Source organism: Hylobates moloch, unplaced genomic scaffold (genome assembly GCF_009828535.3).
Source record: "Hylobates moloch isolate HMO894 unplaced genomic scaffold, HMol_V3 SCAFFOLD_22, whole genome shotgun sequence".
NCBI lineage: Eukaryota > Metazoa > Chordata > Mammalia > Primates > Hylobatidae > Hylobates > Hylobates moloch.
Genome location: NW_026652297.1, coordinates 34483170 through 34507658, shown reverse-complemented (window position 1 = coordinate 34507658; position 24489 = coordinate 34483170). Strand labels below are relative to the sequence as shown.

Below are 24489 nucleotides of genomic sequence, written 5' to 3'. Positions count from 1 at the left end.
GGCTCTTAGTTTAGGGTTCATCTTTCCCTAGGGACTGCATTGAGATAAGTTAGACCGAGTGAAAGGTAAAGACTAACACTTTGAACTGATGTCATTTCCATTGTGAAAAACTAATTGCTAAGAGCGAGTTCACAGGCAGCAGTTTTGAGAGACAGAAAAGTCATCCAGACAGGAAGATTGGGAACTTCTTCAATGACTTTGTCTTCCTCATTTATTACACTCAGTTTGTCAACAATCTTGTTAATTATGCATTTTAAAGGCGATTTTTTGGCAAGCTCTAGGACACATTCAAAATATTACATACAAGTGTATGTTATCATAAATAATCCTAAAGTAAGCATACATGTAACTACCACCATCTGGACATTTCACATCGTTATAAAACGCTTTCATCATCTGGACGACTTCTTGCTTCCCCCCTCACCCCTCTCTCTCAGCTATTTCCCCTCCTCCAGCCCCTAAGGACTAGTGTCTTTTATTTCCCCAGACTTACTCAAAGCCTTGACTTGGTTTTATGCTTTGCTCTTTATTACACAGATCTGAACAAGGACGGCAGCTGGGGTGACATTTCATTTATCCGGAGATGCAAGGGTGCTGAAGCTTGACATCCTTATTTGCCATCATGAAAAGCATTTGAAAGGGGGAAAGAAGAAAATTGATTGCAGAAAACCTTAGACTGATGAGCATGAGTAAGGGCTGCAGGGGGCACTGGGAAATTCAGGTGCTGTCTCTTTTCTGTGAATTCTGCCTTTCCTCCCTGAGCTTGAAGACTCTTCAGTAAATAGAACACATCCGCTTTACATATCAAGTGACAGAAAAACAATTTCCCATGACGTGAGGACCTCTAGTCTATAGTTTATTTATTGTGGTAAAAAATATATATATAACATTTACCATTTTAAACACTTTTAAGTGTACAATTCAATGACATTGAGTACATGTACATTTTTGTGTAAAACATCATAGTCATCCATCTCCAGAACTTTTAATCATCCCAAACAGAAACTCTGCACCTATTGAACATTAACCCCCATTCCTTCCTCCCTCCAGCCCCTGGTAACCTCTATTCTACCCTCTGTCTATATGGATTTGCCCGTTCTAGGTACCTCATGTAAGCAGATTCATATAATATTTGTCCTTTTATGTCTGGCTTATTTCACTTAGCATAATGTTTATGGTTCATTCATGTTGTAGCATGTGTAGGAACTTTATTCCTTTTTAGGCTTGAATAATATTCCATTCTATGTATATACCATATTCTGTTTATCCAGTCATCTGTTGGTGGACATCTGAGTTGTTTCCACATCTTGGCTATGGTGAATAATACTGCTGTGAATATTGGTGTCTGTTTGATTCTCTCTCTTCAGTTCTTTTGGATATATACCTACAAGTGAAATTGCTGGATCATATAGTAATTCTGTTTAATTTTTTGAGGAACTACCAAAGTGTTTTCACAGTGACTGCACCATTTTACCTTCCCATCAGAAATGTACAAAGCTTCCAATGTCTTTACATCCTTACCAACATTTTTTTTAAATTTTTTGTTTTTTGATAATGGCAATCCTAAGAAGTGTGAAATCGTATCTTGTTGTGGTTTTGATTTGCATGTCCCTAGTGGCTAGTGACATTGCACATCTTTTGGTACTTATTAGCCATTTGTATATCTTCTTTGGAGAAATATCTATTCAGAGCCTTTGACCAGGTTTGAACTGGGCTGCTCATTTTTTTTAAATTATAGGACCTCTTTATATGTTCTAGATATTAATTCCGTACCAGATAAAGTGATTTGCAAATACTTTCTCCCATTCTTTGGGTTGCCTTTTCACTGTCTTGCAAGGGTCCTTTAGGGCACAAAGTTTTCAATTTCGGTGAAGTTCAGTTTATCTATTTTTTCTTTTATTGCTTGTGCTTTTGGTGTCATATCCAAGAAATCATTGACAAATGCAATGTTATAAAGCTCTTGCTCTATGTTTTCTTCTAGGAGCTTTATAGTTTTATCTATTTATTCCATTTTGAGTTGATTTTTACATATAGTATAAGGTAAGGTAAGGTAAGATAAGGTAAGGGCCCAGTTGGTTCTTTAGCATGTAGGTATCCAGTTTTCTCAGCACCATTCATTGAAGATAGTGTCCATTCCCCATTGATGGTCTTGGCACAGTTACTGAAAATCAACCGACATTATATGTAAGGGTTTTCATTCTACTGACCACAAGTTAGTTCAGAGAAATTGGTCTAAGATAGTGCTAAAAAAAAGTTATTACTGAACCACAGCAACAAGTACATTTTCTTGGGTAAATACTATTTTTTTTTCAGTCTACATAATACTTTGAATTAGAATATCTTGAACTTGCTTTTATCCATTTGTTATTGATATTTACTTGTTGATGATCCTGTCGTTTTTCTAAATATGTGAGTTTCAATCCTTTCTCATCCTGCAAGGTGAACAGTGATTTCTTCACTAAATAGTCCTGAAATTCTCAGAGGATAACTTAGAGGGTGGTAGGGCTTTTGGAATGCTGTGACCTTGGTCTGTGGAGGAGGCACCTAGGAGTTGGCACCAAATGACTGCTGGAAGTGTAATTTATATGATATTGGCATTATTGTGACTCTATATGCCTTTTTTCCTTGAGACATCTTTCGGGCATTTGAAAGCCCATGTTTACTGCATCCTAATGTTTGCAGATTTTTTCTTAAATGCTGTCCTATGTGGTTCTCATAAGCTCTCTGTGAAGTAACCCAGTTAGATATATATTTTATTAGTTAAAGACCTGAGACTCACAGAAGTTCAGTGCCGTGTCCAAAACTCATAGCCAGGAAGTGGAGGACCTGGGACACGTGTCCTAGCTCCTGACCCTGAAGCTTTCCTTTTACAGTGCACTCCAGAATACAGCACCTGCTATGCTGACTTACATCATTTCTAGAAATGGGTTATTGGCAGATGAGACACCGTCTTCTCCCTCCTTATCATGGAAGGGTGAGTATTAGGCAGAATGATAAAGGTGAACTCTACAGAGACTAAGTGCAATTTTTCTTGGTACATTCCCATTGTAAGTAGCAAGTTAAGAACTACCAGAAAAAAATATAGCCATGGAGAAGGAAAAGCTTTGCTCTGAAAGACCTTCTCCCCACAGTGAGAATTCTGGTTTCACATGGAAATGGCAGGCAGTAGCATGGCCATTCTCATAAATCATGTCACGTGGTGAAGGCAGAAGCCTCCTCATTTAGAACAGTGCTTTAATTTCCCAGATGAACAAACCAAGGACCAGGGAAGGAAGTGATTTCCTTGTGGTCAAGCTGCTGAATAAAGACAGATCAGGCACTGGCACCCTGCCCTCCTACTTTCAGCTAACAAAACTTGCTAGGGAGCATTCCTGTTTCACAGCTACCTTCTCTAGCATCCTCATTTTCGCACATGTGCTGTTATTTTTTTAGATATCAGGATGAAGCCTCAATCATCTTGAATAAAAAATACAAACATAGACTTGTTCACCAAATTGTCCTGAAATTTTTTTCATAAAAGGAAACAATTTGAATCTTGGATGGAGTAAACTGAGTGCAAAAAGAAGGAAAAACTGCTTCAGACAACAGGTCACTGTATTAGGCCATTCCTGCATCGCTGTACACCTGAGACTGGGTCATTTATTAAAAAAGAAGAGGTTTAATTGGCTCATGGTTCTGCAGGCTTTATTGGAAGTATGATGCCAGCATCTGTTCAGCTTCTAGTGAAGCCTCAGGGAGTTTTTAATCCTGGTGGAAGGCAAAGCAGGAACAGGCACATCACATAACAAAAGCAAGAACAAGCGAGAGAGAGTTGGAAGGGAGATGTCACACACCTTTAAACAACCAGATCTCACAATAACCCACCAAAAGAAAGACAGCACCAAGCCATGAGGGATCTGCGCCCATGATCCAAACACTTCCCACCAAGCCCCAGCTCCAGCACTGGGGATTATAATTCAACATGAGATTTGGGCAGGAACAAATATCTAAACTATATCAGTCATCTAATATGCTATATATATATGAATATTAAAACAGGAAGAAATCTAAGAAAACGTAATTTATTGATTGCCTAATTGATACAATTATTGTTATCATTCATTGGACACATTCTTATTGCATATTAGTATGTGCTAGGCACAGTGATTAGTACTGTGAATATAATGATAAGCAAAAATGAACATGGTTCCATCTTCATGAAGCATATAGTCAGTGGCAAAGATAGGCATCAAACAGATAAACACATAAATACATGTAACATTAATGCTTTAATATGTTTTATGATGAAGAAGTATGTGGTGCTGTGAGGGAATTTAACAGAAGAGAGGTCCCTGGATTTGTGATTCAGTCTTTCCTGTAGTCAGATGGAACTTGAAATAGCCAAGGAGCTGAAAGAAGACCAGTGCAGTTGGAATTCAGAGAACAGTGGGAGAGCATGACGTGAATAGAGGATGTAGGATGGGTAGGAGCTGCAGGGCGCAGGATATTTTATGGAGGATAAGTATTTGATCTTTCTCCAAAGAGCACTGAGAAACCATTAAATGACTTGGATGGGGGACAGAGAAGATGTGGTGGGAGCCGTTATCATATTAATCCTTTGAAAATATTTTTTTTTTGACTGCAGGATAATAGGCTGGAAGATGGCAAGAACAGGTGCAGGGAGATCTGTTAAGTGCTTGTTGAAGTAGCCTAGGCAGGACACAATTGTGGTTTGACTTTGTGATATGGGAATATGGAAGAAGAGAAATGGATATATTTGAGAGGTATTTAGAGGTTAAGTGGACTGGATTTGGTAATGCATAAAATCTGGAAGGGGAGGGAGAGGAAAGCACCAAGAATGGCTCCAGGTCTCTTAAACTGCACTATTGAATTGACGGCAGTGCCATTCACTGGGATAGACATTGGAAGGGGAGTGGCTGTAATGTAGGGAGAGAATGCTTGGGCTTAGACTGCAAATTTGAGGCATCTGTAAGTAGAAATGGAACATACAGTACAGGACTGGAACCCAGAAGGTGGTGTTAGCTGGAGATATAAATTTGGAATGTGGGAATGAGTGGCTATTGAAGCCATGAACATGGATAAGATGGACAGAAAGTACAGAGAGAGAAGATAAGAGGGACCAGTATGGAGTCTTTGGTATTATGAGTCTTGATGGCCTAAACTGAGAGGATGAGTAGGTGAAGGACACAGAGAAGGGGCAGCCAGAGAGTAGAAACCATGAGGTGATGGTGACCAAGGGAAGAAGATTGTGTTGAAGAAGAAAGCAGTGGTCTTCTAAGTCAAATCCTGCTTAGAGATTCTGTAAGGTGAGGACTAGAAAAGGTACATTGGACTTAATGGTGTGAAGATCATTGAAGAGGCTTAGCTACATCAGTGGATAGCTGCGAGGGGAAGTTTACTGGGAGTTAGATGAGGAATGAACAGGAGGAGAGCAAATGGCATTAGAGTGGTACCTATGGTCTTCCTTTGTGCATCAGCTCATGAAATGTGCCCCAGGCTGTGTGCAAGAATGGGTCCCAGAAAAACCTGCGATTTGCAGTATGACCATTGCTAAATCACCTAACCCTTCCCTGCCTCAGTTTCCTTAATCAATTCTATGGACTATAACCAGGGCTCATGAGGGATAGAAGAGCTTTGGAAATCCAAGCTTAAATTATTCCTTAAATTCACTAAGCTCCAAATGCCAATTATTTTTAAAACTATTTTCCTGTTAAAGATGTGTCCTCTCTCACACCTCAGGAAGATTTTTGGTTTATTTTTGTTTGTATTAGAAGGGATATTACCCTTTTCCAAATCTGGTCAACAATAGAAAGTCCTTATCTATGTTCTCTTGTGATCTTGGTTTAGGAGACAATATCAAATCTCCTATGTATGTATTGGCTAGTAACGTATTTATTTACCCTTAAGACCTATATTGTTTGTATAATCCTAAGGCTGATGTGAAAGAGGAGAAAAACCTGTTTTTTTGTTTGTTTTCTAAATGATCACTAGGTACACTAGAGAGGATTATCCTTCAACAAATATGCCACAGAGTTGAAGGAGGTGATCAGGAGTCCCTTAGAGTCTTAGAAGCTCTCACAATGTGACTGATTCCATATGTTTAATGGTAAAAATGATAAGCCCTTTAGATTTCTCTATTAACTTAATTTCCCAGACTGCCACAATGGTGAGTAATTGAATATTAACAGATGAAAATGGAAGCTGTGGACACATGCCAGTTGTCTCATACCAATGGCTCCCTAATGTGAAAAGCCCTGCTGATACCCAAAACCTTACTATGGGCTTTCTTGGAGGAGCAGGTGTGTTGGAAAATAAAGTTATCATTGGCTAGTTAATTGATATTTGTTTTTTGTTCTCTTGAAGTATTTATAGGCCCCAAATCAGTGGTATGGTAGACTGAGAGTCCTGTGAGAAGTACAGGCAGGGGATATGAGTGAAGATTTGTTGTCTTAGAGAAATGGCTGGAGATTGGGCCAGGCTTGGACCCTTAAAATCTCCTGTTCTATCCTCCATATTCTTTTGCTGTTTATGTATCTGAGAGTGAAGGACTTCAGGGTCTTAAGATACAACAGAGTGATAAGATGGAATCAGCCTGGATCCCTGAGTCACCACTTGGTGGTGAGCCTCCAGGAGGAACGTTCCCATTAGACTGCTGCCTGAGCAAGAAATAGACCTTTGTGGTGTCAAGCCATGAAAATTTTTGAGTTGTTTGACATAGCAGGTGGTTTACCCTGAGTAACACATCACAGATCTATAATACAATGTGAGCAGTGCTATAAGCAAAGCCTATATAAAGTGTTATAAGAAGAGAAAAAGGCCTGATTAATTCTACCTGGGAAAGTTAGAGAAGGATAGAAAGATGAGATGATATTTAAGCTTGATAAACAGAGAAGAGTTTGCCAAATGAGACAGGTGGGGAGACAATTTAAACAAGTGGTCTAGTGTGGGCAAAGTCCATGGTGCATGGAAATATATTCTGAGTAAGAGTGAGTGACAAAGTTCCTTTATGGGACCTTTGTAGGCGGCAATTGGAGAAGATGCTGAGGCCAGAGCAAGCACTAAGGGCTGTACCTCTTCAGTGTTATCCAGAAGACAGCGAGGAACTGTCAAGATTTGCAAGAGAAAAACACATGTTAGAAGGATCCTCTGGCGTCTGTGTGTGGTATGGATGAAGAAAGTTGCATATGGAGGCTGGAAGTACATTTAGAAAGTTGCTTCAGAGCTCACACCTGTGATCCCAGCACTTTGGGAGGCCGAGGTGAGCAGATCACTTGAGGTGAGGAGTTTGAGGCCAACCTGGCCAATATGGTGAAACCCTGCCTCTACTAAAAATATAAAAGTTAATTGGCTGTGGTGGCTGGTGCCTGTAATCCCAGCTACTTGGGAGGCTGAGGCAGGAGAGTCACTTGAATCTGGTGGGTGGAGGTTGCAGTGAGCTGAGATCACACCACTGCACTCTAGCCTGAGCAACAGAGTGAGAGAAAAACAAAAGAAAGTTGCTTCAGAAATCTAGCAGGAACTTACAAGACAATATACATGTAGCACACAAAACACAGGGCCGAACACTAAGAAATATTAGGGCCATTTTGTTTCTTTTCCCTGAATGAGGGAAGCTATAAATCCTTGATGAACAAGTATTGAATAAATGATGCAGTATCTTTTGGGGATGCTGAGTGGTCTGACTGTTAAACACCCCATGGTGGGGATGAGGGTTACTAAATAACTGGGTCCCATGTCCTCTTCTCTCACCAGAAGCTCCTAAAAATCCAGATATCCAACAAGAGACCAATAGGATACACTGACATTTTATGAATGGGGCCAGGACAAACCTGAGTGTGGAGCCTCGTGGGCTGAGTTTCCCTAGGATTCAGAGCCCTGAGGTTGAGTTATCTACTGGTCAGCTGGATCAGGTAATCAGCACTTGTGGGTTGGTGGTGGCAGGGAGTGGGGGTCAGACAAGAGGGATTGCATCTCTGGAAGCCTTTTGTGCTGTCCCGTGAAGGGCCCCTTTAGGGAGGGTAGGTGATACGGACAAAGTGAATGAGGAACAGAGGGCTATATATTCTCAGTTATGCAGAAGGCAGCCAGCTCAGCTGCAGGAGGAGATTGCCCACTTGTTCATCATATCCAGATTCTTGCCGTTAGGTCTCCCCTCCTACGTGAGGCATGGATTGGTGGTGAAGTAGGTTGGTGATGAGCACTAAATTGGAAAGAGTAAAGGTATAGTTGCCTAAAGTATGGACCTTTTCAGGCAATTATAGGAGAGTGGAGAGTAATGATGAAATTGATGGAAATTTGGTGCAACGGGGGAAGAGGGATCATCTGACAGAGACCCTGTCATCATCAGTTTAGGCAGGGAGGGGACACTGAGATGTCAAGAGGTCATCATATCTATTCCTGGAAATGCAGGGCAGCACTTCCAGCCGTACCTGAGGGGAAGCTGTCTGCTCTTTCTGAAAATATCTTGAGATTTCGTTAACACATTGTCCCTTTTAATATACACCACTGTCTTACCACCCTAGGGAACGTTTTTTCTCTCTCTCTCTCTCTCTCTCTTTTTCTTTTTTTTTCGTGTGTATGTGTGTGTGTGTGTCTAATCTAATTCCTTACAGCTGCAATATATTCTGTATTCTGTTTTTCCTTGCAGTTCAGCTGCTATAAAGAGACAGTGCCCGGCCACCCATACAGCATTCCTTTGTGGCAGACAATGGACTGGTGAAATGCAACATAGACGGTCTGAGGACCCTGTGCAATGGAAACTCCAATTGAAATTGTACATAGTCACTAACATTCTACCTATTCAAGGGGGCTGAAGACAGAGTCTAAGAAAAAGCTCTGAAGCCAGAGTACTGTTGCAGCCTCAGCCTCATTTTCCAACAGGTACACTAGAGTTACAAATACACGCATGAGCCACAGGGATGGCACAGGTAGACAGGAGCTGCGTGGGTGTGGGCCAGCTCCCGGGCTCATCTTTGGCAGTATGGAGTGCTGGCATGTTGTACTTGTTCCATGAGAATCTGGGTCCACACTTCTATTCTGCATGCCTGGTTTCTCCAAGGGACAGTGACCTCTACCAAGAAAACAGCTAGTGGGGCTGTTTACATGGAACAATGGGGCTTGGTGTTGGTCTGCATCTGGTTAACTGGGGGAAAGGAAGGGAGTCGCTATGACTTTATCCTACTTTGCTTTGCAGAAGTCTTTCATATAATCAGAGGGCTAGAAAAGAAACAGAAATACATATGCCGGCTGCTACATTTTACAGAAGAGGAAATGGAGGCACCCAGAGATAAAGCTACTTATACAAAATCATGGTGAGATAAGGGTTCTCAAAGATTGGTTGTGTGTAAGAGAAACCCAGTTGAACAAGGTGAGGGTCAAGGTAAGCCCAAGACCTCAGGGCAAGAAGTGCCAAAAGGAATGGAACCAGGAGGTTAAAACCTTTGGAAACTAAGGTTTCTTATTCTCCTTCTCTCTCTTTTCCGTATGGTCTCTCGTATTTGTTTCTCTGCTCATCTCTTTCCATCTCGTTTTTCTCAATAGCCCAGCCTCTTCATGAGCCAACTGTGTTCCCCGTGTGCTCTCCCAGATGGTGCCCCAGCAGAGATAAATGGTGGCCCTAGGCTGGAACACCCCTGACCACGTTCCAGTGACAGCTTTGGGGAAGTGTAGATCTGACTGGCCCATCCAGGGTCAGGGCTTCCTCTCCACCTCTGCTTCCCAAACCCCTGACCCTCCCACAGGGACTACAGAGCAGGGGTTCTGAGAAGGACAGGGAAATTGGCTACCCTGTCTACTAAGTGACAGAACTGGAACGAGCTCTTGGACTCCTTTTCCTGTGCTTTTCCATTACACTGGGCTGTGTCCACATGAACACTCAGAAGTCAAGTACAAACTGAAATGGGAATTTGGAACGGGGTTTAGGATGAGAGAGAATTATCTGTTTCTTAGATCTAAAACCTCATGCTTTGTTCTGGGCCTTCCATCTGCCTCTCTTTTGTTTGGTTTCTCAGACTCTTTAGATGGATGAGGGTGGCCTGTTTATTGACTTCACTTGAGCTTCCAATAGCTAGCTTGGCCTTATTCTAGAAACCTGGCTTCACTAAAATAAATGATAATGAAAAGAGTTTTTCGGCAATTCAGCAATCCTCTCAAATCGACTGTAGACTTTAGAGCTGGAATTGAAAAGACACACTTGGTCGGACCTTCCCCACCTTCATTTTACAGATGGGGAACTGAGACTCTGTGAGATCAAAAGGACTAACGCAAGTGATCCTACAATCCAGTGGCAGACATGAGGCTAATAAAGACTCTGTTGCTAATCTGCTGCTGCCTGAAACAGCTGCTTACAACAGCTCCTTCCTCGGGCCTGGAAACCAGATGTGAGGATATTCGGGAAATGATAATCCACTTGAAAAGCCTACCAGTGGCCAGGCCTTCTTTGCATATTTCCGAAGAGCCCAGAGAGTCACTGCCTTCCTCAAGGACAGACAACATAGTCTACCTAGCCCACAGAGCTGCCAGGAGAAGCCAGGTGTCAGAGGCTTTGGTCCCTGGCGTGGTTCCTCTACTCCGGAGAGGAGCTGAAGGCAATTCTCACAGTGCCCCTGTAGCAGCAGAGAAATCTTTCTCCAGCCCTCGTGTACATCCTTGGGACAGAAACACATAGCCATTCTCCCTGCTCACAGCCAGGCCCTGCCAGCAAAGAGTAGCATTTACGGCTCCTTTGTGACACACAAATCCAAACATGCAGTGATTTCATTTTTCTAACAACAGCATTTCTAGTCTTCCCACAGCACTAATCAGTTGCCACTAGAGCATCTCTTGCTTCCAAACATTTCCCTTTTTCTTTGCTTCTGGGAAAGCCCACAGTTCAGGAGTTTCATCCACATGGATGGCAATCCCATTCTTTGGCTTCTCTGGGGTAGATCAGATTTAAAAAAAAAAAAAAAAAGCAAAAAAATCAAGCTTCCTTACCTATACCTATCTCTTCACAAATTCCTGTATCATGTTTGATTTATTTATCAGCCATGAGTGGATCCCACATTGCAGGACCCTAGGCAGTAATGAATCACCAGAGGGAAGAGATACCCTTTGCAGGCCACTCCTGACTTTTCTGTGCAGCTAGTGGCCTTGGGGCAGAGTCATTTGCCTCTCAGCAGGGCAGGTATCTCACTTGTAAAAGCTGAAGAATAGAAATGGTGGGGCCATAGTGATAGTCATCAGTTGGTCTACTGTGCAGTTTCAGGGTGAGGGTGGCAGCCACATTAACTACGAAGTCAATGGCCTCTGGAATTGTGTAACACACACCTGCACACCCATGAAAAATGGCCCACTTGGTACCAGAACTCTAAACGCAAAGTTTTCCCAAGAGTTTGCACTGTGGCCAAGGAAACCCAGGAGCCTGACTGGCCTGACTGGTGGAATAATCATCAAGAACCAGGGCTATGTGTCAGAGACTTAGAGTTTGAATCGCAGCTCTGCCACTTCCCAGCAGTGAGGCCATGAACAAGTTAAATTTAGTAAGTGTTCAATAAATCTTTGCTAATTCATCATTATTATTCCTACTGCTGTAGTGATTCTGTCTTAACCAGTGGCTGGCCCACCTGTGTGGCTCTGGTTCTCCCTCTGGCTGAATTGCACACTTCCGCACTTGGTCTTAGCCAAGAGGCCAAGAAGCAACTACCATTGCACACTTCTGGCCCTGAGGTGCATCTCTAGATTTTAGGGCCCTTTCCAGCTCACCTTGTCCTTGGTTATCTGACACAGGAAATCTGAATTCCTCCTCCTAAGCCTCATCACCCACCTTTTCTATAGCTGCCTAATGTCTTTTCATGGAAAAGTGTTTTGGCAGCAATTTGAATGAAGAACTAGCCATTGAGTATTCACGAATAGATGAAGCAAATCCAAAATATCTTGCAATGAACACATTCATTGCAGCAATTGACCAAGGTGTCTGAGTCTTAAAACTAATCCAAGGTCTCCTGGAGATATTTTTTGCTTGTCTTTTGATGAGATTTGCAGACAGGGCCTACTCCAAATATTTCTGAGTCTGTTGTTCAGTGCTATTTTGAGTTCTTTCACATGTGGAATTTATTCCTATACTTAGCTCTTACCCAGCACCCTGGGGTACTTGAAAAATGTTTTCAATTGACCAACTGTAGTGTATTAACAAATCCTTGCATGTGCTTTGCAAAGCACTTAAATCCAGCTGACTTCCTATCTCAGCCTCCTTTTCCAGCATAATCTCCAGCCCAAGCTGTGCTACCACACCTTTTGCAAAACTTTGACCAAAGAATGTGCCCAGCTGAGGATTGCCAGATCCCACAGACAGCAACAGGTCCCTATTATTGAGTGAGCCACAGAAATAAAATGCCGTTGATGCCAGAAAGTGGGCTCTCAGAAAAATTTCAGTCGGAGAAAGACAACAGAAATGTACACAATTAGGAGCATTGCCCAGTGTCTGGGCAATGTAGAATTTTTTACCCAAAGCTCTGTCCTTCTGTGCAGATAAGGGATATCTCTTGTCAAACAACACAATGGCAATGTTCTGACTTCCTTATGCTTAAGCATGAAAAAAAACCTGGAGCTCATACCTCCACTCACTTTTCTTTTCTAATTGATCAAACTAAGCATTCTGACTCAGCATTGTCCCATGTCTAGGAAAAGAGAAACAGTTACCCACCCGGGAAACAGGGAAAGAGTGGTGCCTTGTAGTAACGCTCTTTATATAACAAGAATGCAATCTGAAACTCCTAAGCCCTAGAAGATTTAGCCCAAATTAAGGACCTTGTTAGCAGCTGATTCCCAAGCCCTTCCTCTCCTTTTATTTCTTTTGTCGACTTGCAGCAAGCCACACAAAAGGAACTTCTTTCTTCTGCCCACAGATTCCTTTCTCAAAAGCCATTCTAAGAAATAATCCAATTCTGTCTCAAATATAAGGGCTTTCATTCTCAGTCCATTATTCTGTTTATCTTGGGAATTTCTTTCCAGTTTTAGGTTTTTTTTTTTTTTTTCTACCCAAAGTTAAGCACATGGCTTGCACTGTGAGGAAGATTGTACTAGTGGTAGGAAATAGACCACCATCTTGGTATTGTGATCAAGCCACATGGGTTCTGGGCCCTGTGCTTTGTAAGCATACTTGGCAGAGGAAAATATATTTATACTAAGAGGCAAATTATCCACAGTCAAAATGACTGATCATTGTTTAACTTAAATGTGAAAGATAATGGAGAGAGGAATGCAGCATTTGCAAGGAACTGAAAGACTGAATAATGTATTAGCAGGTGAGGTGTGGGCCTGTGAGTATGAACATATACCCATGGTGTGTCTGTGTGTGGGGTTTATGTAAAACATAGAAAGACGTATCTACTTCTGCAAAAATAAATCAAGAAAATATGCTGTCTACTGCTACACTAGCATCACTACAGCACCACTATTAGCTGCTTTAACAAACAACCCAGGCAAGCTCAGTTTTTCTTAATTCCTTTAAAAATGTTTGATATATTTGAAATACCATATAATGGTATTTTGCCAACAAATCATAGAATCAAATGGCAAAATTTTTAAACACAGATAAAAAATTAAAACCATGATGCAACACATACACTATAAAAGCTCTACCTCTGACTACTTCACAATTTAAGGTGGTGGTTTGTTATGCAAATAAAACCTATTTTGAATTTGCCGTATGAAAAATGACACAGAGGTCAATAGTAAACTTTTTGGTGCTTCAAATGGGCTCAAATACATCTTGTTAGAATGGAGAATATCTTAGCATGGCTGATAACACAAAGGCAAATGATCCAGTAGTGTAGAGAAGGAAAATCGAAAGAGATTTTAAATTTGCTCATTCTGGTCTAGGGGAGGAATATTTGCCTGCTAATTTGCTCAAGGTTGACATTCAGGGAGCAAATTTTTCATCTTCGTGTTTCCGTCTTAGGGAATTATTCTGGAGACTTCATATGCCTCCACCTCCACATTGAATTGGACATCATATCCTGCAGAATTCACCTCTGAGGAGCTCTGGGACTCTTTCCTTTCCCCTTTGACTGCCATTGCCTTAAAACCGGCCGGTGGCATCTGCTTCTTAGGTTGCTATATTCTGTGCCTCTAACATCATTCTCAACCCATTCTCCCTGCTCCAGCCAAAGAGAGCCTTCTGGAATAGAGAGCTACATGCCTTTTGACTGTTTAAAAACCTTCAGTGGGTTCTGGTTCTGGTCAAAATGCATGAAGCACATACCACTTCGTCTCTCCCACTGAATGCAGTGAAAATCCCTGGAGAAAATGCAGGGAGCAGCTACCAGCAGACACAGAAAAGTAAAACAATAACAGACAGATTGGGGAAGAACTCCAAGTACTGCAGAATGGGTAGCAGATGTAGTTGCAGGAAGAAAGAGCACAACAGAACAGAGAAATTAAAGCCCTGGATTTCTAGCCTGTGTACCCGGAAGGGGACCACCTGCAAGCTGGAAAGTGTCAGGGAGATGCCAGAGAAGAGGGAGCTCAAGGAAGGGATCCTAGAAAGATGTAGATGAACTCCCAGGCTGCACATACCCCTGACTACTTAGTAAAAATCTCTGCTAAGGTGCCGGAACAGCTGTGCATGTGGCTCCCACCTCAGGGGTGGCCTGCAAATGATTAAGCAGTTTCCAGAGCCCCTGGTGTTGGTGCCAGATGAACCAGGGTTCAAATGTCTGTTCTGTGGGTCATCCTCCTCACCAGCTGTATAACTTGGAGAGCCAACACCCTCATCACCCTCTCTAGGCAGAAAAACAATTAACAAGAATTTGGGGGCTGAGTGAGTAGTGACAGAAGAGATCAGAGAAGTGTTCTATGAAAGGCGCCTGCTTTGGTTGGGATATGGTTTGTTTCCCCCACCAAATCTCATGTTGGATTTGATCCCTAGTGTGGCTGTGTTGGAAGGTGGGACCTAATGGGAGATGTTTGTGTCATGGGGGTGGATCCCTCATGGATGAGTTGATGTCCTCCACTGGGGGTGAGTGGGTTCCAGGGGTTTTTAGAGGAAGTGGCTGGCACATTCCCTGGGGCTGGAGGACAAAGGAAGGGAGCAGAGGGAGGCTGAGACCCTGGCTTGCCCACAGGACACCTAAATGTTCAGGACACAACTGGGCTGGCTGGGAATGGGGATGAATGACCCGCGATGGCAGCAGCAGTACTCTATGGGTTCTTCCTGCACAGGCATGCACTCTGATCAGGGACACATGATGGCAGAACATACAGAGGGCCATATGGAGTTTTGTGTTCTGTTTCCAATTTCTGCATGTATCCTCAGTCTTAACAGTAGAGTCTCTGTTTCCTTAGATGGCATTCTAACTGCCCTTAGACAGCCCCACCTGAGTCATCCTTCACATCTATGCACCCAACAACCCACCTTCCCCTTTTTCCAAAGAGGCCCATTAAAGGTTAGTGAAAGTCCAAGAACAGCATTTCTTCCCATGTAGTGTGGCAGGAGATTCTTCTTTACATTCATGCACTCTCTTTCTCTCTTTCCTGTGAAACTTCATAAAAGCCTACCCCTCTGGCCCCTCATTTTCCTTCCCCTTTGACTTTCCCATCTTGAGTGTCTCTGCCAGTGCCATCTGGCTGCCTCAGGTTCTGTTGTCTTGTTCACTCTGGACCCCGCTCTCCTGTTCACCTCATTCCAACATGTGCTTCTAATTTTTTAATCATTGTTAAGTTGATGATTGTGCCATGTATCCCCTGAACAAAGATGACAGCATTGATGAGCACAGCTTATTGTTGAAGTCAACACATGTCTATTTTTAGTGATAGAAACTAATGAATTTGCAGAATTGTGTTTTTTGTGCACAGGATGTTTCATTGTAAGTGGCTCAAAAATAGTGAATAAGTTTCAATTTCATAGTCAGTTGTATACTTGTGGCGTCAGTAGGTCCTGGTGGTTGGAAGGACATAGAATGTGGAAGATGAAGTCATGTTTCTTCTCCCATTGGAAGGGACTCACCTCTGCTCCCATTTTCACTGGCTTCCTGCCCACAGCTCTGGCCCCAGCCCTCTGCTCTGCTCTTAGGAATGGTTTCTTCAAGTTCCCTTTATGCCAAGCTAATCCCAGGGCCCTCGGGCACTGACCCCACATAGTCCCAATGCCAGGAGAGCACAAATCTCTGCTAAGATACCAGAACACCTGTGCACATGGCTCCCACCTCAGGGGCATCCTGCGAATGACTAAGCAGCTTCCAGAGCCCCTGGCATTGGTGTCAGATGAACCAGAGTTCAAATCTCTGTTCTGTGGCTCATCCTCCTCAGCAGCTGTGTAACCTGGAGAGCCATCACCCTCATCACAGTCTCTGGGCTCAGTTTCTTCATCTGTTAAATGGGGATAATCTGGGCTCACTTTCTTCATCTGTTGAATGGGGATAATCTGCACAAACCATCCACCACAGAGCTTTGTGCATTACTAATGGATAAGAAAGGTTTTAAAATTTTTTGTCTTTGCTTCCAGCTGTACCATGGCCCCTACTCCTGCCCAGCTAACCCAATCCTGGCAGTGCAGCCTGAGCCACTCACATTCCTTTCCCTCTCCTCTCAGGCGGGAGTGGGTTGGCAGTTAAGACTGTACAGTTCATTAGCAGGCAATTGGACAGGTGACACTGCCTGCTGGCAAAATAAACAGCTCAAGAGAAAGCAAATGTCTGGGCTTAGCACCAGGGTGAGGCAGCTGAGTGGGGCCTGTGGGCATCCGGGGAGGGAGGGGATCTTCAGCTTCAATATAACAAAAAACCAAGGGGTGCAGTTAACATCACCACCATCTGGCAGCTTCCTCAACACTGAGACCAAGGAAAGTTTCATGGGGCTGAGGCCAGACCACAAGGTATTTCTCAACCTTCTAGATAGTGCACGGTTTGGTTGGGGAGGGGACTTTAGAGATGAAGTGTAGGTAGGTAGGCATAAAAAGTGAGCATAGATCACAGAAAGTGAATTTAAGAGATGGATGTTGCAGGACCTTCTTTGCTTGTGGCTTTTTGACTGCCCACTCACTCTCCTTCCTCTCAAGCAAAAGTCACTGAACTCCACCCCTTGAAACCCCTGAAGGCCCAGGGGTGATGTGAGGAGTGAGCCAGGGTGCAGCTCTACCCACTGTGATATGGGTGGGGTGGGTTCAGCTGGGAGCCCCTCTCCTCTAGTGCTGAGACCCTGGCTCCCACTCCCTCTCTCTGCCCCAGGTCCCATCTTCCCGGGGCCACATGGATGGCCCCATGTATCTGACCACCTGCTCTGCGGCTGCCCGCTGTGGAGTGGCCCACAGAAGCCTCTCTTCCATTTTGCAAGACAAACGGAGGAACAGATGGATGGGGCCGGCTGAGAGCCCAGAGCACAGCTGTCCCAGCTGCCTGCTCTCGTGCACTTTGCACCACCTGACGTTGGCCTCTGTGAGCATTTGGCAGGGTGGGTGGTGGGGGAGTGGCAAGAGGACCCTGCAGTAACAGTAATCAGACTACAAGTCTCATCAACTGTCTCTCCTCCTTTCAGTTGAAGAAATGGACTTCCCTGTCTGCTGAAGCAGGAAATAGGGGTGCAAGAAACAGGACAAGGAATGGGATAAGGAAAAATCTCAAACAGGAAGCCTAGTGCCCAGCCTGGCAATGGCGTGGGTGTTTATTTTTCTCACCACAATCCTATCAGGAATTTCCCAGGTTATGTGGATATGTTGATCCTGCACACAATACTCAAGGCCCCCAGAGTTCCTCATCTTCAACATTTCCTTGAAGGGGCAGTCACCTGGAACAGGGGAGTGTTCAGATGAAACATTTGCTCTGCCCAACACTCCGTCCCCTGAAATCCTCCCAAAGTCTGGGCTTCTTGCTGGTCATGGTCTCCTTGGTCTACGAGTGCTTTCTTAAGCTCCATTGCCCTGGGGTAGCAGGCAAGGAATCTGAGTCAAAGGAAGGGAAACTGAGCATCAGTGTCAGGCTTTGCTCCCAACAGCAAAATCTTGGCATTCCAGCCTCAGGCACATGCATCCCTCCTTTCTCCTTGGAGATGTCTCCGTGGTGTTCTCTGTCTCTCATGGCCCCCAGCGGCAGTTCTCCTGGAGGTTTCTGTGGGTCACCAGAAGGCATCACTTCCTGCAACCCCTTTTTCTGCCATGGGGGTGTAGGTGGGTTGGTCCCACTCCCCTGGCTCTCCTGGCTGGGGGTGGTCTTCCTGTTGCTTTCTGTTGGCGAGGTTGTAGCTGCCTTTGTGGCTTCTTCAATAGACGCAGCGCTGAGTGGAGGAGGGAGAAATGCCTTCTCCTTCCCTGATTACGCTCCAGCTCTAAGCCATAGAACTTAATGCCCATGGAGGAAGTGCTCTTTCCTCAGGGCTCTTTCTGTCCACTTTCCCCAGTCTTCCTCTCCTCCTGCCTTCCCTCTGCTGAGGTTTGTGGCAGAACGTCTGGGTGGATGGCCCAACGAGGACGTGGCTGACACCAGGTTCTGCTCCCTCTTCATTGCTCCTTCTTCAGACCCACAGCCAGTGCCCTAGGACCAAGCTTACACTCACTGACTCTTGGTGCCTGCAAGTGAAGTGTCCTCCTGTTTCGTCCCTTGCCCCAGGGTTTGAGGGACAGCGGTAGCTTACCAGCCTCGGTGGTTCTTTAGACTGTGGAAATAAAACCACGGCTGACCTATCCCTGTGGACCAAGTTCTCAGTCAAACTACAGAAAAACTCTTGAGTACGTATGAAATAAAAAACTACAGAGAAGACGATGAGTAGATTCTTCTTGTTTGGGGAGGTTTCCTGACTCCTTTAGAACTTGGAAAATGCTTCCTTTATGAGTAAAAGAAAAATAATCACCAAATTTAGGGTTATGTTGTTGTATAGCTTTATCATTATCTCTGCTTCTATTTTGTGATGAAGAGGGATGGAGACCCAGAAGGTTAAACAGAATAAGACTCTCTTTTAATTAGCTTATCAACTGATAGGACATAGAGCCATCAAAGCATACATGAGCCACATTTTCAAGAGGTGGGGACAGCTGGCCTGAAATCCCAGAGTCATCCTTGGAAGCCTTGGATGCCAGAAGTATTTGGGTGAGATAGAAAGGGCATTCTAATTAGGTCAGGGGAAAAATTAAGGTTAAAGAGGTTTAACTAAGTGCAAGGGTTGTTAAGTGTCTTCATCATTTTCTGTTTGTATAACAGACTACCATAGACTAGGTAATTTCTGAAGAAAAGAAATTTATTTTTTACATTTCTGGAGGCTGAAGTCCAAGGTCAAAGAGCCACATCTAGTGAGGGCCTTCTTGCTGGTGGAGACTCTGCAGAATCCTGAAGCATTGCAGGGCATCACATGGTGGGGGAGCTTGAGCACACCAAACTGGCTTTTACTAGAGACCCACTCTCAAATAACTAACCCACTCCTGTGATAATCCATTAATTAATTAACTCACTAATCCATTAGTCAATTAATAGATTAATCCATTGATGAGGGAAGAGCCTTCATGACCAAATCACCTCTTAAAGGCCCTACTTCTTAATACTATTATAATTGGGATTAAATTTCAACATGAGTTTCAGAGGGGACAAACATTTAAGCCGTAGCAATAAGAAAGCTCTACAATTGTTCCTGTGTGCTTCTTTCTTTCTTTCTTTCTTTCTTTCTTTCTTTCTTTCTTTCTTTCTTTCTTTTTTTTTTTTTTCCTTCCTTCCTTCCTTCCTTCCTTCCTTCCTCCTCCTCCTCCTCCTCCTCCCTTCCTTCCTTCCTTCCTTCCTTCCTTCCTTCCTTCTCTTTTGAGATGGAGTTTTGCTCTGTCACCAGGCTGGAGTGCAGTGGCACAATCTCAGCTCACTGCAACCTCCACCTCCCGGGTTCAAGTGATTCTCCTGCCTCAGCCTCCTGAGTAGCTGGGATTATAAGTGTGTGCCACCACGCCCAGCAATTTTTTTGTATTTTTAGTAGAGACGGGGTTTCACCACGTTGGTCAGGCTGGTCTCAAACTCCTGACCTCATGATCCACCCCCCTCGGCCTCCTGAAGTGCTGGGATTACAAGCTTGAGCCACTGAGCCCGGCCTGTGCATATTTCTTTAAACCATTATTCTACTTGTATTGTTTCAATATATTCTTCGGTGAAACTATTAATCCCACTATTTTTAAGATCTCATGTTTAAATATCTCAATTTTGTTTGTAAAAGGATAATAGGATAGAAAAGCATGTGATTATTTTCTACTCTTAACTATACCAAAACGATTAGGAAAGCCACACAGACATCAGCAAGGCATTGTTGCTTGTATAATGCTGGCATGTCCCAAATGCAGGCAAAGTTCTGGAGAAGGTATTACCAGTTGCTAACAGATTCTGGCTATATGACTCATCTCCAGTGAACAGGATCAGTGTTGTTTGACTTTGCACTATCAGAGTGGTGGGTAAATGAACAATGATTTTCCTCTCCTGCTTGTCAATATGTCCAAATAATTAATATCTTATGAGAACAAAATGAATCCAATGATAGCTAGCATTTATCAAATACTCATTATGTACCTGGAACTGTTAGTCATTTTCATAAAGTAGATCATTTAATTCTTCACAAACCCTGTGAAGTAGGCATTATGGTCTCCATTTCGCTGAAGAGGAAAATGAGATGAAGAAAATGCTAAATCACTGCTCAAGGTCACAGAGCAGGTGAGTAGTGGGGTTGGGATTCTGTATCACATCTGGCCAGATTCCAGAACCTGGGCAGAATAACTCCTCGAAGTGAGGGAGAAATTTTAGGTTGTGCCTAAATCAAAAGGTGTCCTTTGCCTGCCAGAGTTTCTAATAGCCTCTTCTTTAATCAATGTACCATTTTTTCACCTTTTGATAAAGTAATAATTTTCACCCCCTGCAAATTTAAAAGTATATTGAATCAGATTAGAACCATTTCTGTCACAGGAATATCCATTAAAAGGTTTGGTTGTTTCCCCAAGGATTTAGTGTTCCTGTAAGAAGTGTTTTTCCTGATATTATCAAAGTGTATGTCTTATTTTTGCATTGCCTTGACTTCTTTAAGTCAAGATTTTGTAGTGTGGGAGATTGATGGATTGACTGTTATAAACAAACTTGCATATGTGAAAATGTATGTACATTCACTTTGTGAGAAACAAAACACTTTTTAGGGTTGTCAGATTATTTCAACCAAAAGCTAAATGCTTTTTATTTAAAAAAATTTCACCCACAAAATATGTACATTATATAGGAAATGTATTGGTTACAATATATCTTATATTTTACACCAATTTTGCAGCTTTTTTCAATTTTACTATTTAAAAAATTTATTTGCTTCTGTGATGGTGAATTTTATGTGCCAACTTGGCTAGACCGTGGCTTCAAGCTTTTGGTTAAATACTAGTCTAGATATTGCTGTAAAGGTACTTTTTAGATGTGATGAACTTTTGAATCAGTAGACTTTGAGAAGGCAGATTATTTTTCATTACATGAGTGGGCCTCATCCAGTCAATTGAAGATTTTAAGAAGTAAAAGACTGAGGTACCCCAAGGATGAAGAGATTCTGATCCAGTCTGCCTTCAGACTTGAGCTGCAACACCAACTCTTTCCTGGGTCTTCAGCCTGGCTGTTTGTTCTGTAGACTTTGGACTTGCCAGCCCCTATAACTATGTGAGCCAATTCCTTAAATCCCTCTCTCTCTCTCTCTCTCTCTCTCTCTCTCTCTCTCTCTCTCTCTCTCTCTCTCTCTCTCTCTCTCTCTCTATATATATATATATATATATATATATATATATATATAGACACATACACACACACATTCTGTTGGTTCTATGGGTATTATTCCTTGCAATATGCATACCATGTTGGGTCCAATAGTCCATATATTATTGATGACACTGAAAGTTATTTTCACACTGGTAGTTGCCAAAGGAAATGAAGAAAATTCAAATCATTTCAGCAAATTTGGAGTAGCACATTCTTTGTGAAAAATGTATTTTCACTTTTCAAGAAATGTATTCCCTCAAAAATCGAGCATAATATTTAAGGGAAAATTTGCAAGGAGCCCTGTTCTCCATGGTGACAACATGCAGAGTAGAACTACTTCATCGAAACAAGATTTCTAGTGATTAGCTAAAACCCAAAGCTCCAAATCACAGTGAAGTGGATTTTTAAAAGGAAACCCTGTCTCCCAGTGTTTGAGGACTATGTATATATACAGGGTCTCAGAGTCAATGTGTTGAGTATATGAACTCTTTTTTATTTATTTATTTATTTATTTATTTATTTATTTATTTATTTATTTATTATTATACTTTAGGTTTTAGGGTACATGTGCACAATGTGCAGGTTTGTTACATATGTATCCATGTGCCACGTTGATTTCCTGCACCCATTAACTCGCCATTTAGCATTAGGTATATCTCCTAATGCTGTCCCTCCCCCCTCCCCCAACCCCACAACAGTCCCCGGAGTGTGATGTTCCCCTTCCTGTGTCCATGAGTTCTCATTGTTCAATTCCCACCTATGAGTGAGAACATGCGGTGTTTGGTTTTTTGTCCTTGCGATAGTTTACTGAGAATGATGTTTTCCAGTTTCATCCATGTCCCTACAAAGGATATGAACTCATCCTTTTTTATGGCTGCATAGTATTCCATGGTGTATATGTGCCACATTTTCCTAAATAGTCCTTCCACAATAGAAAGAGAAAGAAGTAGTGATGGAGCATCTGCGGGTGAGAGGATTCTAGGATGGGGATTCCAGGAGGGGAAGGGGAAGGGCCCAGAGTTGGTGATGTGGTATGGGTGTGTGGTCTATCAGGGCTTCCATTAGAGCTCAGGCTGTCTATCCCTTTGGAGCAAGATTACTGTTAAGCCCTATACCACCAACTTGGAGCATAAACATCATTCCAAAGTAGCATCTCAAAGCAAAACAATGAGAGGTCTAGACCTCACAGATTAGCAGGAGACACATCTTACTCCACCCCATCCTTCGAACTTCCTCCAATGGCATATTCTACAATTTTTGGGTTGTGTGCCATGTCAAAAGATTAGTTCTAATTATTCTCATTTCTTGGTTGGTGCCAGAACTCTGTTTCACCTTTGAAGGTGCTGCTGCCCTGCTCCTGGAGGCGATATGGTTTGTTTTGCCCTCTCCCTCTGGCAGCCATCCTGACTGCTTTCAGTGCTGCCTGCAGATTTATAATGTCCTATGTAATGCTTGGTCAAGGGGAGCCTCGTGAGGGTGTGGATTTGCAGCGTTACAACTCTTTGGGGTTGCAGTTCTTCTTTTCTTTCACTCACTCAGCCATTTCCTTAGGGTGCAAGTCTGTTTCCATGATGGATCACCACTGGGGACAGAATCAGCTGCTGAGGGGGCCTTAAATCCTGGAACCACCATTCCCTCTTAATGCTCGGTCCTTATTGTTCACAGGTACTGTCTCTTTCTCCATATGGTGAATTATTTATTTTTCAGAAACACATTGATGTGTAGTCAACAACCAGAAAATCTTGGTGACATATAATCCTGATGTTTATTTATTGCTCATAAGTCTACAAGCCAACTGTGGTTTGATTGATCTAGGCGTGGCACAGTGGGGCCTGGGTGCAGGTTGCTTTTAGGTCTGCTCCACATGTCTCTCATCCCTTTGGAGTTGGCAAACCACCTGGAGCACAGGCTTCTCATGCAGAAGTGCAGGTGGGAGAACACGTTCCAGCTTTTGCTAACATTGCGTCAACACTGCAAATCACATGGCCAAGCCCAAGAGCAATGGCAAGGGGAAGCATCTTACGAAATTTCACCCGAGAGGCAGTGAGGAGTGAATCTCCAAAATTCAAACCAGCACACCATCTAAGCAACTTCACACAGCGTTTCCCTAATTTCTACCTTGCCGACAGTTACCCTACTATGTCTAACAGCCTTAGTAATTTTGAATCCTGAAAGAAAGAGTTTGGGTTCTCAGACTTCTTCTCACACGTGTCCACTCTGCTCCCCCAAACAACTGTCTAATCACTTCTCAGCATATTCTAAGCTGCTTATACCAACGCCCCTGTGGGTCAGAAGCTATAAATCACCAACTCCCTACCAAGCTGAAGCTCAGGACTTGTTCAGGCAAAATGTTGTAATAAAGGAATATAGCTCAAAAGAGGTATTATATTGAGTCTCAGCTCTTCATTCCTTTTTATTTGTGCACAGACAAAATATCCACATCATTCTGCTACTTTGCTGTTCACTTACTCAAATATCTTTGCTTGTTTGCCATTAATTAATATGGAGTTTATTAATGATAGAGAAATAAAAATTATGGCAACCTAAGCATGTTCATTATCTGAATATTTGCCAGCCATTATGTATAGAGAGCTGACCAATGTAAAAGATTGTTTTTAAATTGCATAATATTATTTTCTTTAATTGTCTGTGATCAAGTTAGAAATTAATAAATGCATATTTATTCCCTGTGGTCAACCAAGAATCTCTCATTGGTTTAATTTAAATTTGGAAAGGTTGAATAGAGTAGGACATTACCTAGATGCATGACTACAAC

The 24489-nt window shown here is 42.8% G+C and overlaps 1 long non-coding RNA gene across 2 annotated transcripts in view; it reads right to left on the bottom strand.

Annotated features, from left to right (window-relative positions):
- Positions 1–24489, bottom strand: part of LOC116461624 (uncharacterized) — a 48458-nt gene that overhangs the window by 7525 nt on the left and 16444 nt on the right. For both annotated transcript variants that reach the window (XR_009211656.1, XR_009211655.1), the window contains exon 2: positions 494–609. This is a non-coding gene — a long non-coding RNA (uncharacterized LOC116461624). The remainder of the gene's footprint in view (positions 1–493; positions 610–24489) is intronic.